Source organism: Plutella xylostella, chromosome 7 (genome assembly GCF_932276165.1).
Source record: "Plutella xylostella chromosome 7, ilPluXylo3.1, whole genome shotgun sequence".
In the NCBI taxonomy this organism is placed as follows: domain Eukaryota; kingdom Metazoa; phylum Arthropoda; class Insecta; order Lepidoptera; family Plutellidae; genus Plutella; species Plutella xylostella.
In genome coordinates, this window is record NC_063987.1 from 1,087,741 (window position 1) to 1,105,400 (window position 17,660).

Consider the following 17,660-nt stretch of genomic DNA (forward strand, 5'->3'; position numbering starts at 1 on the left):
TGATGAAATACTTAGGTAAGTTAGGCACATTCGTTCACTCCAAGACAGTCAAATTTAAAATGCATTCAAATTGTCAAATAACCTAAGCTCTTATCTATTTCTGTAGATGAATACTCTCACCCCCACGTGTGTAACAACAGAACAATACTTAACCCACATTCACATCACAACCGTCTTTCCTATTTTATAGTGTTGATTGACTCAATTCAATCACCTCACTACACTCTCATTCATAAACATTCCTACTTACATTTTTAAACCATATTTACTACACACCCCCACTCTCATATGTCACATATTCCTAAACACACCCTACTGATGATGATGATGATTATAAAATTGGAGCAGCCCATATTTACTCACTTTAAGAGACACCCCCACTCTCTTATTTCACCTATTCGTAAAAACCCCCTATTGATGATGATGATGATGATTATAAAATTGGAGCAGCCCATATTTACTCACTTTAAGAGACACCCCCACTCTCTTATGTCACCTATTCGTAAACACCCCCTACTGATGATGATGATGATGATTATAAAATCGAAGCAGCCCTATTCTGTGACATTTACCTAATATTATGTTGAACCGCCCGATGATTATGAATCTTGGCCATCATAATCTAACACATCATTATAGTCTAATACACATATTATAGTTTATAAAATATAGCATGAGCCCTTTAAAATATACCACGTTTGATTGACAGATCTTCCTGGTAGATGACTATCGACAAATAATTGTAAAATTTTACGTCGACTAAACCATTTGATTACCGACATAGCTGTCAAAATATGCAAGCTGAAGCGGCAGTGGGCCGGTCACATCTGCCGAAGAACCGATAACCGTTGGGGTAGACGAGTTCTCAAGTGGAGACCACGAACAGGCAAACGCAGCGTGGGACGCCCTCCCGCCCGCCGGACCGACGACCCTAGGCGGGTGGCGGGCAGTGGTTAAATGAGGAAGGCCGAGGACCGAGTGTTGTGGCGCTCCCTGGGAGAGGCCTATGTCCAGCAGTGGACGATTATTGGCTGATGATGAAACCATTTGACTTTGACTTTGACTTATGCCTGCTAAATAAAGTTGGGTTTCCCTTGAAAGCGAGGAAGTGACAAATAAAATGTATGGATTTGACAGCTGTCATTCTAATCAAGCTATTTTTAAAGAACTGTAACATACATTCACTAGGCTCACCCCCACTATTTTATGCCTTCCAGCTTCCTCTCCTGGGAACAGTCCTAAACACCCCCTATATGTGATGACGACATTGAAGTAACCCTATGAATACCTATTTGTGATGATGAACCCAAGCCACCCTAATTTAACACATTGATAAAATCAGATATAAGTAAGTATGTAAATACGAACATAGTTTCCTTCACTAGCTCATTTTATTTACACCGTAATCTTATCATTCCTCTATCTCATACGACTGAATGGCGCAGTGGCTAGTGACCCCGACCACCGAGCCGAAGGCCCCGGGCTCGACCCCCGGCTGGGGCAGATATTTGCTCAAAGCCAGATATTTGTACTCGGGTCTTGGGTGTTGATATTTATAATTAATATGTATCTATCTATGTACCTATTTGTGTAGATATATCAGCTGTCCGATGCCCATAATACAGGCTCTGCCTAGCTTGGGGTCGGATGGCCGTGTGTGAGATGTCCCCACATATTTATTTATTATTATTATTTATAATATCCCTAATGTCGTCCACATTATTCACAATATCAATCCATACTCAATCGCACCTACACGCAATTAGCAATCCAGTACCTATACTATATGTAGCTAGCACGCACTCACGCGCAGCCTGTATTTAGGTATACACTGCAGGACACGAACCTCCTCCAATCCCCCAACAACAGAGAGCCACCTCCACAATCTCCATGCACATAAATTTAACACCACAACACACATTGAACACCAAAAACCCGAGGATCGAACTCGAGACAGTAGTCAAGGTCACTATCCACCACAACATTCGGTAGTGTAGCCAGCTAAGTATTTACATACATGTAGAAACATAAGATCATAATATCATAACCTCTCTTTCTCCACATGCTAGGTATCGATTTCCCCCTCCTAGTTCCAATTATGTACCTAATTACCTATACCGGCGTATTAGCAAAACGCATACCTACTACATACATGCCGACATATCCACTGTACCCAACACACGACCAGTGCCTCCGGCATCGGCAAACAGCCACCGACAACTGATCCCACTAGATAATCTTTTAACCACGGTGACAAACACCTTAGTGACAATCACTGGAGTTGGACAGCTGTTTGTCACTGACACTATAATAAGAAGTAACATTACCTATCATTGCCTAATTAAATAGGTACATACATGAAGGTCATTGAACCTGTACCAAACAGTCTTTAATTTTGTCGACACGAATGCGGTAACTATACACATATTCAGTTAACCCCACGAAAGCTGAATATACTATTACTAAAATCCACAAAACTCATAACAATAATATTCGCTAAACTTATAACAGCCCTTTCCTTTGTCCGTAAGGTACCTACACGTCAGGTACCTAGAACTCACCTACATCCATACCAAATCCATGACACCAATCCCCTTCTATCGTGGGTAAAAGTCACCTTGACATAAGACCCAACACTAATCCTATCTTTTCTATGCTGGCAAAATTTATTTGTCATACATAACTAATTCTCATTACACCCCTTTCTCTAGCGTTGAAAGTATAAATATATCAGCATATAAACATACACCAAACCTATAACAACACTCTTCCTTTATGGTTTAATTAAACCCACATAACGGACTACCTAAATAAATGAGTAAGAAAATTACACAATGCAAAATATTTTAATATGTATACCAGCGCCACCTGTGTTAAAACTCTTGAACTGCAATTAATCATTGATATCTACAGGTAATCAGGTTCGAACATCAAATACAGCTAGCTAACTTCTTCCTGTTGTATCCTTATTTACCTTTTATGTAAAGGTAAGTAGAAGTATAAAATATCAGTAGACAGACAGTACACTTGGAATTAAACCTTAAATCGGATGCACACAATCAAAATAAATTTGCCATGAGTAGATATATCTCATCCGCCGCTGTGAAACTGACACTTATTAAAATGTGTCTACTATCTACCTATAATATGTGTATATGTATGTATAAATAACAAAAAAATCTATTCCCTAGACAATCGTAGTCGTAGAAAAAATTAAATAGGTAAACAAGTACTTAGGTACTTACTAAAGTTTGCATTCACCAAAACATCTGTTAGTTATAGCTACCTACCACGCTAACTTCGAACGGTTTTTGACCTTACTAGTTTATTCTTGTTTACTTAGTAGGTACCTACTTTATTTTACTATAGGTACCCCTTTTCCTTTATTAATTTAATGAAATAATTACAGAAAATGACGCAACATCCATGCGCCAAACCTACCAGTTTCAAGTGCACCATGGTAAGATCGGTATAAATGAACCATGTAAAGTGTGCGCAGCTTCTAAATCACAATGTCATGTCTTTACCAAAATAATAATGACAGGACGCTACCTATAACCTATTTGATTGTTTTACTAATGCATTTGTAGGCAACCTACACGTAGGTATTTTAAGCACACTAAGTTTGAATGCAACAAATTTGTATACAGTAGGGTAAAAGTACCACATATCGGCACTTCAAATGTTTCAAGCAAAATGTATACAAGTATACAAATATTATGCTAAGTTTTTTTTTTTTTTGTAAAGGGTAAAGTTACCAGTTATTGACCTTTTAAAGGGTTCAAACAAAATGTATTACCTAAGTGTACACATTATATTTTTTTTAATTGTTTTTTTTTCTCTAAATGCCTATTTTATTGTACGCCTACACATATGATTTTCCTATTAATGTTTTCTCTCAATCTCCTTCCGTTTCACGGCAACAATTGTAGGCTAAAAGCCTTTTAAGTTTTTGAATAATGCAAAACACAAATAAAATAACGTTCCTAATAACCCGATCCTGTTTCTAATAATTCTGATCACCCTATCCTGGTCTACGGCATATCAATTGTAATATCTCCCCCCCCTGTAGTGACGCTTCCGACTCTAACCTACCTATTTAAGACGTATTTTTCCGCCCTACATAAATTGGAACGGAACTGAAGAGAAGTTTTGTAACGGTATACGTGTTTTGCATTATTCGTTTGGCCAATACGTGATCGTCTAGTCTAGCGGTTAGGACTCCACATTGCCGAAGCAACTCAAGTTCTTTTAGGAGGTTGAGAGAATCCCTACCCTAGCACTAATCCCTAGAACCCTAGTTCATAATCCCTAGTTTATCTAATTTTTAGGACAACAGAACAAAGCTCAAGCAATAGTTATTTCTTAAAAAATATACATAATTGAGAGTGATTTAAAAATATATATTATATATATATATATAAAAAAAAAGGTTTTTAATTTGAATAGAAGGTGCGCCCCGCCTCGCACACCCTATGAAGGACGACCAGATCCGTCCACCAGACCCATCTACCTTCTCTAGCCCACTGGCTCTATTCAAACTGTTTTTTTTTGTCAGTCAGTCCCTAGGAAAGGATCTATTGATTGGGATCCAGATGATGTTAATAATATTTTATTCAGCTTCACAATTCGGCACGGATATCTCCTGAGCCTACTTAAGCATTTATTCGACACGGATATTTCCTGAGTCTACTTAATAATGTGTAATAGTTATTCGGCACGGATAGTTCCTGAGCCTACTTCTGTATCCATAATATGTAATAGTTATTCGGCACGGATAGTTCCTGAGCCTACTCTTGTATTTTCGACACGGATATTCCCTGAGTCTACTTATACATTTATTCGACACGGATATTTCCTGAGTCTACTTATGTATCAATAATGTGTAATAGTAATTCGGCACGGATAGTTCCTGAGCCTACTCTTGTATTTTCGACACGGATATTTCCTGAGTCTACTTATACATTTATTCGACACGGATATTTCCTGAGTCTACTCATGTATATCGTACAATGTTTTCCAATAATGGACATAATTAAAATATAATTATTATCTCCCATTTCAGCTTGTGTCAAGAGCAATCACTCAAATGTATCTCTATATTGTAGATCTCAGAGTTATGTGACAATTAATATTTTATCGATGCTGGCTTGTATCTACCATGGTACCTACAAGTTGTTCGAGGTGGTTTCCCTGCCTCTAATTAACTTCATCACAGTCAAGCTCAACATTACTTATTAATAACTAACTGTCATCATCTCCTCCTGTATATAGTATGTATATTGGTCAGTTTGTAAGAAGAATCCAATTCAGCAACTGCTTTCCTTTACCCAAGCTGATAAGAAGTCATTTCAATTTATTTATCGGTAGTAAGTAACTCATGTACTATGAAAATATTTTCCTATCTTATTCAAAACTTAGTAAATTTTATTTAGAATAGAATACAGTTGAAACTCTTATGGTCGCCAATCGCCTCAATGACCCTAATTATAAATTTTGTTTAATATTATCAACATCTTATCCAAACCCAAATCAATAATTATTTATATTAGCATAATTAAAGGAGAATAATAAGTATAATAAATTATTATCAATCACTGAATATGTAAAAATTGTCATGGTCACAGTCAACAATATCTATTTAACCATCAAAAGTAAAATTGCATGAATTTACACTTTGGAAATATTTATTTAACTTATCCAAATATTTCAGTTAAATTAAAATAGTGTTAGTGCTCCTATGGCCGCCATCCAACACATTGACCCTACTGGTATAATTACCTAATTGAAGGTATTTATTTTATTTTAATCATACAAGTTGATAACTTTAGTAAAAGTAAAGTTGGTGCTCAACTAGGTCGGCAACTGACTCATTGACCCTATTATTTATTAATTTTGTTTAATATTCTTAACATCTTTTCCAAAGCAAAATCAATCTTTATTTATATTAATAAAAGGGTATAATGCAGGTTTTTAAGTATTATAAATTACCATTAACTTGCTGAATATATAAGAATTGTCTTAGTCACAGTCAGTCAGGTACAAGTTATGGCCAATATAACCATTGAATAAAAGGAATACTTACTAAATTACATGAATTCTATTCTGTTTTCTGATACATAACTAGTAATTGAGGTACTGAAGTAAATACCTATTGAATTCCAATAAAGCAAACTTTACATACTTAGATGGGTAAGTAAATACCAAAATCATATCTATCACATCAATGAGTAAGAGGCCTAGATCCACTAACTATTCATCAATAACATTCACCACACATGAGATACAAAAGGATAGCATGTTTTTCAATTCAATAACCTACTCTCCCACAGTCTAAACCTACCTGCTTAGCATCTAACTGGTTTGAAGATGAAATGCATTTTATACAAACCCACATTTTAAACAATGTACCTAGTATCAAATACCTAGTAAGTAAGTATAAATTTAGAATCTGGGTTTCTTAGTTCTGAACTAATGTTTTGAAAGTAGATTTGTTTTGCAAACAATACCACACTGGTGTCTCTTAAATGTTTGTTGGTTTTGTTGCTGCCTAATTGTTAAGTATGTTTTTTTCTTTTATGATAAACAATACTTCAAATACCTGAATTTACCAAGTGTAGCTAAACTCATAATAAAACCATAGAGAATCATTAAACTAGTGAATCACACAAGTACACACAATAATTATTCAAGTAGAAACATAGTATTTTATGAAAATATGGTCCGGCCAATTTTCATCCCGGTGGAAAAATGTTTAAAATCATTTCAAATATTAAGAATACAAGTAATAAGTAATGTTTATAATAACCACTCTTAGAGAATCAAAGTAGGTTGAGCTAGCTGTAGATTTTAAATTACTTAAGTACTAAATAGAAATGCTGATTCAAATAAGAATATAATTTTGCTAAATAGATTCATAGCTTACTATGAATAACCTGAAGCATATTCTTCATTCTGGTTTCAAGACTGAATAGATAAGTACATGCTTACATGAGAACTAGATGGAGTTGGTAGAAATAAGTTTATATTGTGTATCTCAGGAGATAAGTAAATAAGTACCGACTACCTAGGAATATGAATCTTCTTGTAACCTAAACAATTTCAGAATTATCTAATATGTCACCTAATAGATTTAATTAAATTGCAAGCACTTATCACTGAATAGGATTCCACATAATTATGTTATATATCTGATGAATCATCCATTATTATTACTTAGGTACTTATTCAGATTGTTGTGTAGGCCTAGTAAGTTTCTAAACCAAATATGTTGGAACATAGGTTATGATCCACCACAATGAAACATAGGTACACCTAATGGTCTGTATTTTCCTAATTACTGTTCTTTACTGGGTAGGCAAAGATTGCTGGGTGAAACAATTTCAGGTAGATAGAATGCTGTGAGTAAAAGTAACATACTTAAATACTTGAGTCATTAGTCATCATCTCAATAGAACATACTATTCAATATCTGTAATATATTGATATACTTAAGTAACTAAGTTTATTCCTTCCAGGTAAACAAACATAGCTCGATGAAACAAGTGGGGTAATTTTCCCATAGTTGAATGAACTTATACTTGTAAATTGATTGTTTTATGTGATAGAATCTTTAAGGCTGATTGATGAAGTAAAAGGTGGTTTCCTTGGGTCTCTCCTAATAAGCCTAGGTACCGTAGCAGCCTTCAATTTCAAAATGGCCAAGAAGCTTAACAATAAAATAATGGGGAACAATTGGATTTTTAGGTTATGAAAAATATTCTAATTTTGAAACCAGAACAAAGTAGACAGATATTCTAATATAAAGAATGGGATGAAGTATAGATATGCTGTGATACCTCTAAATAGTGGTTATGACAAAATATTATCGACACTTAGCTGAGGATCCTGAGGCGCCGCCGCCGGCCGGTCGAAGCTGCAAAACCAACCCGCCATAAAATACACTCCCACCCGAAACTCCACGAGAATACCAAGGGCGAGTTTTCTTCCCGAATCCTATTTATAGTCTCCCCTGACCATCGACTCCCTTTTTCTTTTTCTTTTCCCGGTTCATCCATCGAACTTTATCGATTCCACTCCATCCCTCCGATCCTAGCCTACCGGTGGCGCCACTGAGCTAGACAATAACACAACTATTAAATATTTTTAAGGTAATAAACCGATGAACTATTGTTCTATAATTATTGATAATTAATATTATTATTATTTAACTAGTATTTACTAATTTTAAGTCCTGATTCGATTAATTAGAACTAAAAGATACTCAGTTGAGCGTCAAGGAGGCGTAGTACGTAAAGTGTCGCGTAAATTAGTGTTGTGCAAATCTGATCCTCATAATAATAACTTATCACTATGGCGTCATTCATTTCAATAATCAAACAATAATTAACAGAGCCGTATAAACGGTTGAAACATAATATAACCGAATCTAGTATGATATCTCTTTAAACTCTAAGCGTCAACAATAAGACTTGTACTTATTCTAGGTATCTGTCGATTCGAACGACACAACACCCCCCGAACATTACCATATAAGGAAATGCGTCATCGAGTCTAACCCTCTAGATGGCACTAGTGTGGCATTTCTACATCGCGGTATGGTTGTGTTTTCCAACCAGCGTATAGTCTTATTTTGCTTATAATAAAAATTTCGCCAATCTATACATAACTATTGTAATAATGTATAAGTCTGCTACGGACGGACTATGTTCCGTTACAACCACCCCCTAAATTTTTAGGAAATGCAATTGGATAAAAATTTACCTATCTAAGACTTATACATTATACATGAATAACGGTACATGAAAATAACAAACTAATATCAGAACCTTACAATACAAATAAGTTTCGTTACAACCACCCCCTAAATTTTTAGGAAATGCAATTGGATAAAAATTTACCTACTTAACTTGATAGACAATGATAACTCTATATCTTAGTGAAGGTGATAAACCCCAATACTCTCATATTAAATTTACTTAATTCATAGTATTGTAACCAGTGTTTTATTGTTACTTAGTAATATTAAAAACAGAATATTCGAGGTAACAGTCGCTGTACCTTTCGCTATCTCGAATATGCAACGAGTTCGAGGCCCCTACTGCAGATAGATGCCACCCACTCGACCAGCGCACCCAATGAGGACAACAAAGGTGTCATTACCCGACAGGCGTGCACATAATCAATCCTATCAGGTAACTCATTTGATAACTCTCTTATAAGAATTCATCAAACGCCCTATATGTTTCTCAGTGATTTCTCCATACGATCGATGCATTGGGTGAATTGCTTACTGTTTTCTTCCCAATGTCTTTGCAATTAAGAAAAGAAACTAAGTAACAAAGTTAAACTAAATACTTGAGTTGAGACCCATATCCCCTCTCAAATATGTGATCGATTAGAGCCCTCACTGTAGATCCTCACCGAATGTCCAGTCAAGCAGACACCATCTACGACACAGGTATCATTATCCAATAGGCTTACACTATCAGTAGTCCTGTTGAACAACTCATTCGATAGCCCCCTTATAGAAGCTCACCAAATGCCCTATGTGTCTATCAGTGGTTTACCCGAATCGTTTTACTTTTCTACTTGAATTAACTCCACTTCAACACCTTCACAACACTTTTATCAACAGAATTTTGTAAGGTAAATTTAAGAATCCCTGGGTCTTATCACCTTCAGCATTTACTAAACCTACCTAGCTTTATGTAAACCTGTAAGCTATAGTGACAACAGGATAAAAGTTTATAAGAAAACCAAATAACTGAACGAAACTTTTAACGAAAAGAAATGCATCTCTGGAAGTACTTCTTAATTATAGCTTAGTTACGTAAATATTAATTAATAAATTACGGCACACTAAAATTGTAACCAGTGGTAAGCGTAAACAAAGTATTCGAGATAACAGTCGTTGTGCCCTTCGCTACCTCGAACACGGAACAACTTCGAATCCCCCACTGCAGATTAATATCGCCCCACCAAACCAGCACTCCCGCGAAGGCGACAAAAGTATCATTATTCAAGAGGCTTGTATTTTTAGCCTAATGAATAACTCATCTGATAGCCCCCTTATAGAAGCTCACCAGACGCTCTATATGTCTCACAGTACTTTCTTAGACCGATCGGCGCATTGAGTGACATTTAAATTAGTTCCTCCTCAATGTCTTTGTGATTTATGCAAATCAATAATAACTCATTAATGAAAAATATTTGAGTTGAGATCCAAAGTCACACTATTCCCTTCTCAAATATGAGATCGTTGAAAGCCCGCACTGTAGACCATCGCAGAAAGTCTTAGTCGGTCGAGACAATAAAAACGACAAAGATATCATTATCCAATAAGCAATGCTACTAGATAACTCATTTGATAGCCCCCTTATAGAAGCTCGGCAAATGTCTTATATGCCTATCAGTAGTTTATCCGAATTGTTCAGCAGTAGGTATGAATTTAAAACCATCACTTATCACCTTCACAAAAAACTATATATTATAAAATGTAATCTATCACTGTAAAGTTATTAAGTATAGGAAGAAGTACTCCAAAACTACATTCCATTTCATTACCATACCAAAGTATAGTCACCGACATTAGCGCGCCCAAAAGTATAAAATTTACAGGGCCAATCAATAAATGACACAGTTACACGGTGTGACCATCATCACTGTACCTTCAGATAACCTGTACCTAAACTTAAATCCAAGTAGAAACTTATTTACTATCCCTCTTGTGTAAGTACACAACACACCCCCTTGATTTAAGAATTTATCCACTCTCCTAATCACTAATCATAATAACAATAATCCTATTCCAATCCATAACTTTTAGTTTAACCCAAAATCCTTTACAAAATCAATTAGTTATTTAAAGGAGTGCAATGAGAATTTAAATCAGCTATACTCAACCTGCGGCCCGCGTACCATGACTTAAACGTGTTTGTGGCCCTTACATAAAAAAAGGTTGAGTACCAATGATTTAAATGGTGTATCACCCCCAAAATTAAACAACTCTAAAATATTTATCTATGTTGATGAAATACTTAGGTAAGTTAGGCACATTCGTTCACTCCAAGACAGTCAAATTTAAAATGCATTCAAATTGTCAAATAACCTAAGCTCTTATCTATTTCTGTAGATGAATACTCTCACCCCCACGTGTGTAACAACAGAACAATACTTAACCCACATTCACATCACAACCGTCTTTCCTATTTTATAGTGTTGATTGACTCAATTCAATCACCTCACTACACTCTCATTCATAAACATTCCTACTTACATTTTTAAACCATATTTACTACACACCCCCACTCTCATATGTCACATATTCCTAAACACACCCTACTGATGATGATGATGATTATAAAATTGGAGCAGCCCATATTTACTCACTTTAAGAGACACCCCCACTCTCTTATTTCACCTATTCGTAAAAACCCCCTATTGATGATGATGATGATGATTATAAAATTGGAGCAGCCCATATTTACTCACTTTAAGAGACACCCCCACTCTCTTATGTCACCTATTCGTAAACACCCCCTACTGATGATGATGATGATGATTATAAAATCGAAGCAGCCCTATTCTGTGACATTTACCTAATATTATGTTGAACCGCCCGATGATTATGAATCTTGGCCATCATAATCTAACACATCATTATAGTCTAATACACATATTATAGTTTATAAAATATAGCATGAGCCCTTTAAAATATACCACGTTTGATTGACAGATCTTCCTGGTAGATGACTATCGACAAATAATTGTAAAATTTTACGTCGACTAAACCATTTGATTACCGACATAGCTGTCAAAATATGCAAGCTGAAGCGGCAGTGGGCCGGTCACATCTGCCGAAGAACCGATAACCGTTGGGGTAGACGAGTTCTCAAGTGGAGACCACGAACAGGCAAACGCAGCGTGGGACGCCCTCCCGCCCGCCGGACCGACGACCCTAGGCGGGTGGCGGGCAGTGGTTAAATGAGGAAGGCCGAGGACCGAGTGTTGTGGCGCTCCCTGGGAGAGGCCTATGTCCAGCAGTGGACGATTATTGGCTGATGATGAAACCATTTGACTTTGACTTTGACTTATGCCTGCTAAATAAAGTTGGGTTTCCCTTGAAAGCGAGGAAGTGACAAATAAAATGTATGGATTTGACAGCTGTCATTCTAATCAAGCTATTTTTAAAGAACTGTAACATACATTCACTAGGCTCACCCCCACTATTTTATGCCTTCCAGCTTCCTCTCCTGGGAACAGTCCTAAACACCCCCTATATGTGATGACGACATTGAAGTAACCCTATGAATACCTATTTGTGATGATGAACCCAAGCCACCCTAATTTAACACATTGATAAAATCAGATATAAGTAAGTATGTAAATACGAACATAGTTTCCTTCACTAGCTCATTTTATTTACACCGTAATCTTATCATTCCTCTATCTCATACGACTGAATGGCGCAGTGGCTAGTGACCCCGACCACCGAGCCGAAGGCCCCGGGCTCGACCCCCGGCTGGGGCAGATATTTGCTCAAAGCCAGATATTTGTACTCGGGTCTTGGGTGTTGATATTTATAATTAATATGTATCTATCTATGTACCTATTTGTGTAGATATATCAGCTGTCCGATGCCCATAATACAGGCTCTGCCTAGCTTGGGGTCGGATGGCCGTGTGTGAGATGTCCCCACATATTTATTTATTATTATTATTTATAATATCCCTAATGTCGTCCACATTATTCACAATATCAATCCATACTCAATCGCACCTACACGCAATTAGCAATCCAGTACCTATACTATATGTAGCTAGCACGCACTCACGCGCAGCCTGTATTTAGGTATACACTGCAGGACACGAACCTCCTCCAATCCCCCAACAACAGAGAGCCACCTCCACAATCTCCATGCACATAAATTTAACACCACAACACACATTGAACACCAAAAACCCGAGGATCGAACTCGAGACAGTAGTCAAGGTCACTATCCACCACAACATTCGGTAGTGTAGCCAGCTAAGTATTTACATACATGTAGAAACATAAGATCATAATATCATAACCTCTCTTTCTCCACATGCTAGGTATCGATTTCCCCCTCCTAGTTCCAATTATGTACCTAATTACCTATACCGGCGTATTAGCAAAACGCATACCTACTACATACATGCCGACATATCCACTGTACCCAACACACGACCAGTGCCTCCGGCATCGGCAAACAGCCACCGACAACTGATCCCACTAGATAATCTTTTAACCACGGTGACAAACACCTTAGTGACAATCACTGGAGTTGGACAGCTGTTTGTCACTGACACTATAATAAGAAGTAACATTACCTATCATTGCCTAATTAAATAGGTACATACATGAAGGTCATTGAACCTGTACCAAACAGTCTTTAATTTTGTCGACACGAATGCGGTAACTATACACATATTCAGTTAACCCCACGAAAGCTGAATATACTATTACTAAAATCCACAAAACTCATAACAATAATATTCGCTAAACTTATAACAGCCCTTTCCTTTGTCCGTAAGGTACCTACACGTCAGGTACCTAGAACTCACCTACATCCATACCAAATCCATGACACCAATCCCCTTCTATCGTGGGTAAAAGTCACCTTGACATAAGACCCAACACTAATCCTATCTTTTCTATGCTGGCAAAATTTATTTGTCATACATAACTAATTCTCATTACACCCCTTTCTCTAGCGTTGAAAGTATAAATATATCAGCATATAAACATACACCAAACCTATAACAACACTCTTCCTTTATGGTTTAATTAAACCCACATAACGGACTACCTAAATAAATGAGTAAGAAAATTACACAATGCAAAATATTTTAATATGTATACCAGCGCCACCTGTGTTAAAACTCTTGAACTGCAATTAATCATTGATATCTACAGGTAATCAGGTTCGAACATCAAATACAGCTAGCTAACTTCTTCCTGTTGTATCCTTATTTACCTTTTATGTAAAGGTAAGTAGAAGTATAAAATATCAGTAGACAGACAGTACACTTGGAATTAAACCTTAAATCGGATGCACACAATCAAAATAAATTTGCCATGAGTAGATATATCTCATCCGCCGCTGTGAAACTGACACTTATTAAAATGTGTCTACTATCTACCTATAATATGTGTATATGTATGTATAAATAACAAAAAAATCTATTCCCTAGACAATCGTAGTCGTAGAAAAAATTAAATAGGTAAACAAGTACTTAGGTACTTACTAAAGTTTGCATTCACCAAAACATCTGTTAGTTATAGCTACCTACCACGCTAACTTCGAACGGTTTTTGACCTTACTAGTTTATTCTTGTTTACTTAGTAGGTACCTACTTTATTTTACTATAGGTACCCCTTTTCCTTTATTAATTTAATGAAATAATTACAGAAAATGACGCAACATCCATGCGCCAAACCTACCAGTTTCAAGTGCACCATGGTAAGATCGGTATAAATGAACCATGTAAAGTGTGCGCAGCTTCTAAATCACAATGTCATGTCTTTACCAAAATAATAATGACAGGACGCTACCTATAACCTATTTGATTGTTTTACTAATGCATTTGTAGGCAACCTACACGTAGGTATTTTAAGCACACTAAGTTTGAATGCAACAAATTTGTATACAGTAGGGTAAAAGTACCACATATCGGCACTTCAAATGTTTCAAGCAAAATGTATACAAGTATACAAATATTATGCTAAGTTTTTTTTTTTTTTGTAAAGGGTAAAGTTACCAGTTATTGACCTTTTAAAGGGTTCAAACAAAATGTATTACCTAAGTGTACACATTATATTTTTTTTAATTGTTTTTTTTTCTCTAAATGCCTATTTTATTGTACGCCTACACATATGATTTTCCTATTAATGTTTTCTCTCAATCTCCTTCCGTTTCACGGCAACAATTGTAGGCTAAAAGCCTTTTAAGTTTTTGAATAATGCAAAACACAAATAAAATAACGTTCCTAATAACCCGATCCTGTTTCTAATAATTCTGATCACCCTATCCTGGTCTACGGCATATCAATTGTAATATCTCCCCCCCCTGTAGTGACGCTTCCGACTCTAACCTACCTATTTAAGACGTATTTTTCCGCCCTACATAAATTGGAACGGAACTGAAGAGAAGTTTTGTAACGGTATACGTGTTTTGCATTATTCGTTTGGCCAATACGTGATCGTCTAGTCTAGCGGTTAGGACTCCACATTGCCGAAGCAACTCAAGTTCTTTTAGGAGGTTGAGAGAATCCCTACCCTAGCACTAATCCCTAGAACCCTAGTTCATAATCCCTAGTTTATCTAATTTTTAGGACAACAGAACAAAGCTCAAGCAATAGTTATTTCTTAAAAAATATACATAATTGAGAGTGATTTAAAAATATATATTATATATATATATATAAAAAAAAAGGTTTTTAATTTGAATAGAAGGTGCGCCCCGCCTCGCACACCCTATGAAGGACGACCAGATCCGTCCACCAGACCCATCTACCTTCTCTAGCCCACTGGCTCTATTCAAACTGTTTTTTTTTGTCAGTCAGTCCCTAGGAAAGGATCTATTGATTGGGATCCAGATGATGTTAATAATATTTTATTCAGCTTCACAATTCGGCACGGATATCTCCTGAGCCTACTTAAGCATTTATTCGACACGGATATTTCCTGAGTCTACTTAATAATGTGTAATAGTTATTCGGCACGGATAGTTCCTGAGCCTACTTCTGTATCCATAATATGTAATAGTTATTCGGCACGGATAGTTCCTGAGCCTACTCTTGTATTTTCGACACGGATATTCCCTGAGTCTACTTATACATTTATTCGACACGGATATTTCCTGAGTCTACTTATGTATCAATAATGTGTAATAGTAATTCGGCACGGATAGTTCCTGAGCCTACTCTTGTATTTTCGACACGGATATTTCCTGAGTCTACTTATACATTTATTCGACACGGATATTTCCTGAGTCTACTCATGTATATCGTACAATGTTTTCCAATAATGGACATAATTAAAATATAATTATTATCTCCCATTTCAGCTTGTGTCAAGAGCAATCACTCAAATGTATCTCTATATTGTAGATCTCAGAGTTATGTGACAATTAATATTTTATCGATGCTGGCTTGTATCTACCATGGTACCTACAAGTTGTTCGAGGTGGTTTCCCTGCCTCTAATTAACTTCATCACAGTCAAGCTCAACATTACTTATTAATAACTAACTGTCATCATCTCCTCCTGTATATAGTATGTATATTGGTCAGTTTGTAAGAAGAATCCAATTCAGCAACTGCTTTCCTTTACCCAAGCTGATAAGAAGTCATTTCAATTTATTTATCGGTAGTAAGTAACTCATGTACTATGAAAATATTTTCCTATCTTATTCAAAACTTAGTAAATTTTATTTAGAATAGAATACAGTTGAAACTCTTATGGTCGCCAATCGCCTCAATGACCCTAATTATAAATTTTGTTTAATATTATCAACATCTTATCCAAACCCAAATCAATAATTATTTATATTAGCATAATTAAAGGAGAATAATAAGTATAATAAATTATTATCAATCACTGAATATGTAAAAATTGTCATGGTCACAGTCAACAATATCTATTTAACCATCAAAAGTAAAATTGCATGAATTTACACTTTGGAAATATTTATTTAACTTATCCAAATATTTCAGTTAAATTAAAATAGTGTTAGTGCTCCTATGGCCGCCATCCAACACATTGACCCTACTGGTATAATTACCTAATTGAAGGTATTTATTTTATTTTAATCATACAAGTTGATAACTTTAGTAAAAGTAAAGTTGGTGCTCAACTAGGTCGGCAACTGACTCATTGACCCTATTATTTATTAATTTTGTTTAATATTCTTAACATCTTTTCCAAAGCAAAATCAATCTTTATTTATATTAATAAAAGGGTATAATGCAGGTTTTTAAGTATTATAAATTACCATTAACTTGCTGAATATATAAGAATTGTCTTAGTCACAGTCAGTCAGGTACAAGTTATGGCCAATATAACCATTGAATAAAAGGAATACTTACTAAATTACATGAATTCTATTCTGTTTTCTGATACATAACTAGTAATTGAGGTACTGAAGTAAATACCTATTGAATTCCAATAAAGCAAACTTTACATACTTAGATGGGTAAGTAAATACCAAAATCATATCTATCACATCAATGAGTAAGAGGCCTAGATCCACTAACTATTCATCAATAACATTCACCACACATGAGATACAAAAGGATAGCATGTTTTTCAATTCAATAACCTACTCTCCCACAGTCTAAACCTACCTGCTTAGCATCTAACTGGTTTGAAGATGAAATGCATTTTATACAAACCCACATTTTAAACAATGTACCTAGTATCAAATACCTAGTAAGTAAGTATAAATTTAGAATCTGGGTTTCTTAGTTCTGAACTAATGTTTTGAAAGTAGATTTGTTTTGCAAACAATACCACACTGGTGTCTCTTAAATGTTTGTTGGTTTTGTTGCTGCCTAATTGTTAAGTATGTTTTTTTCTTTTATGATAAACAATACTTCAAATACCTGAATTTACCAAGTGTAGCTAAACTCATAA

The 17,660-nt window shown here is 35.7% G+C and overlaps 1 long non-coding RNA gene across 1 annotated transcript; it reads right to left on the reverse strand.

Moving 5' to 3' along the window:
• Positions 1 to 432: 432 nt before the first annotated feature.
• Positions 433 to 11,436, reverse strand: LOC125488712. The gene is made up of 2 exons (XR_007266433.1): positions 11,324 to 11,436; positions 433 to 496 (listed from the first exon to the last, which is right to left on the reverse strand). It is a non-coding gene; the product is annotated as an uncharacterized LOC125488712 (long non-coding RNA).
• Positions 11,437 to 17,660: the final 6,224 nt, after the last annotated feature.